Below are 3,291 nucleotides of genomic sequence, written 5' to 3'. Positions count from 1 at the left end.
GTTGTGAAGTAAAGTAAGAAATACCTACGCAACTGTGATTTTTCAGACTTGCTAATCATTGCAAGTGCAACAGTCCTCAAGAAATGACTTTGCGAACTGTCCATTCCTGTCAATCACTATGTGAATGACTCCTTCCCTAAGGTGTCTTGGAGGGTGCACAGTGCAGTTGTGGTGCATACACAGTCTGCTGATAATCACCCAGTTGTGCAAACATCGGCACTGTGTACAAATCAGAATCAGGCCCTAAACCCAAACACTGCCATTCTTTTTGCAACTGAATTAAGTGTTAGGTTGAGTGGTGTAATGGTTAGCATTACTGCCTAACAGCACTGAGGTCTTGGGTTCAGTTGCCACCATGGCCCTAACTCTGTGGAGTTTGTGTATGCAGCCTTTGCTTGCGTGGGTGTCCTCCAGGTACTCTGGTTTCCTCCCACAATCCAAAAATATACTGGTAGGTTATATAATATAAAATAAAATAAAAAATGGAAATTCACTAACATCCTAAATACCGCCCACAGTGGCAAGGACAAGCTCAGCCAATATCTATGTTTCTGGAGTAGCGGACCCACAACTGCTATTACATGTACTAAAAGATTGCCCACCAGTGCAACTTCCAGTGCCCATCTTCTTTAACCTCCCATGCACCACTTTCTCGCTCAAAGTGTAGTGTCACCACCAAAACTGCACAAGAACCTGAAGAAGGACTAATTGGGCCTTCACAGAATCCTGATGAGAGTGTAATGGTGTACACGAGTGTAATGCGTCAGTCTGACATGTATTACTCTTGAGACTGTAACACAGCACCCTCCTTCCAAAGTTTCTGAAGCATTTGGAAATCTGAGGGTGAGTAAGAATGCTGATGATTTACAGTTAGACACAGCAATTGAGGATGCTAAGGTAGATGTGGGTATAGAAGGAATGGAGCGGCAAGCATAACTAGACTGACATTAGTGTGGAATCTATTTTCCCATCTCTGTAAGGACCTGAACGTGACGTCAGGTGAGGACAGAAGTCTTTCATGCACTTAAAGTGTTTTTATTTTTTTCCAAACTAGATATTTTTCCATAATTTGACCTCCATTGTGTCACACCTGAGGTCTGACTCTGACCAGTGGAGATCTCAGGCGTAGGGGCTGACTGAAATGTGAACTTGGGAGCTTTAATAAAGTTCTTGTACATTAATCAAGATGTGGTGTACTTGAGCATAGGCCCGAAGGCGTGTCCAGAATGGAGGAGAATGTAAAATGAAATAAGTCTTTTATTCAGCATGCAAGATGGTACAGATAGCGGCAGATGGTAATAGACTCAATATTCGGTATCACAGATAATGCAGTAACATAGGCCTAGGAACAGAGGCAATGCTGTGGCAGATGTAACAATGATGGCAAGATGTAATATCAGATGCAGTGTGATCCACTGACGAAGTCCCAATATAGGTGAGCACACAACAGCAGATTTAGATGCAGTGTAAACCACTGATGAAGTCCCAGTATAAATGAGCACAATGTTACTGACCACTGGAGATAAAAAGGATACCGATGTTACTGGATATTGGTGGCAGAACACCAATGTAGCTAAAGATCGAAGGCGGAATACCGATGAAGCAGGAGATCGATGGCGGAACATCAATGGAGCTTGAGATCGATGGCGGAACACTGATGGAGCTAGAGATCGATGGCAGAACACCGATGGAGCTAGAGATCGATGGCAGAACACCGATGGAGCTAGAGATCGATGGCAGAATACCAATGGAGCTAGAGATCGATCTCGGAACACCATTGGAGCTAGAGACCGATGGCAGAACACCGATTGAGCTAGAGATTGATGGCGGAACACTGATTGTGCTAGAGATCGATGGCGGAACACCGATGGAGCTAGAAACCGATGGCGGAACACCGATGGAGGTGAGTATTGATTGTGGAACACCGATGGAGGTGAGTATCGAAGGCGGAACACCAATGGAGGTGAGTATCGATGGCAGAACACCGGTGGAGGTGAGTATCGATAGCGGAACACTGATGAGCCAGGCAGAGCTGCGAGCTGGATGGAACTCAGATCTCAGGGCAGAATGGAATCTCCTGGAGCAAGGTAACCTGGAAGCAGCTGAGAGCAAGCAACCATACAGGGTATGACAATCATAGCACTGGCGATTCGTGAGAGCCAGAGGCTGGAAGATAAACCCCTGGGTTAACTGAGATAGGCTGGAGTCAGGTGGTGCAGGAAAGCTCAGACAGTCACATGATTGGCTGTGCTGCAGTCAGGTGATCAGGACTTGTCACAGCAGTACTCCAGGCTTAGGCTCTGATGTGGATTGAGGCCTAGCAGGCCCAAACACTAGGAAGCAGACAATATTAATAGACACACTTTGAATTTATACACATTATACTGAGAGAGCTATGCAGGAACAGCATGTACAGACTTTACTGCCAGCTGGGTGTGATGAACAGAGAGCCCAGCTGCTGAACACTGGATCTTGGCAATTACTCACACAGAGGAATTCCTACTTGGGTGCTAATCAGTAATACTCCATTCACACCACACAAATAACCCGGTATTGACCCGGCATACTGCAGTGTTATTCCTGGGTTGAATACCGGGTCAGTGGCAGCGTGAACAGGTTTCCATTCACTACATAGGGAGAGTTATGAACTCATCTCCCAGCGTCGCCTCCGCCCCCGCCGCTAATTGCTGGGTCGGGAAGCCTGCCAATAGGCTCCAATGCCGGTTCCCACCCGGGAAGGACCCGTTTCCAATTCCCGGGTGGGATCCGTCATTGGTAGTGTGAAAGGGGTCTAATGAATCAAGACCGCAGTCAGTATGTGAAGCAGATGCATGTTTGCAGAATATGCTGAGGTAAGTCACAGAACATAAGAAATTCAACACATTGTACCCTTGTGGGCTCACTTTGGTTGCCACAGGTATCTATTCCGAATAGATTATGACATTGCCCCAGTGCCTAACGGGAAAAGTCCTTTCAGCAAAGGGGATCTAAGTGCTACCCTGACTTCAGGGAAACAGGAACCCAGCATTCTTGGCAAAAGACATCACTTCCTGTAGATCCTGGCAGGTCATACATTTACAGCTACAGTGAAAGTTGGTAGAGTGAAACAGTATGAGGGGGGTACTTACAGAGCTATCAGAATGTGTTGTTGTAGAACAAGATAATGAAGGTAATATTGCTTGTGTATTATAATAATTATAATAAGGCACCAACTAGTTGTCCCACCTAATGTCCATGTTAAGTGTATGGCCTATAGGCAGGCCCGGCGTACCCGCTCAGCGAAGGGATGCA

The sequence above is a fragment of the Pseudophryne corroboree genome, chromosome 6, assembly GCF_028390025.1.
Source record: "Pseudophryne corroboree isolate aPseCor3 chromosome 6, aPseCor3.hap2, whole genome shotgun sequence".
NCBI classification, from domain to species: domain Eukaryota; kingdom Metazoa; phylum Chordata; class Amphibia; order Anura; family Myobatrachidae; genus Pseudophryne; species Pseudophryne corroboree.
This window is presented reverse-complemented; position numbering follows the sequence as displayed.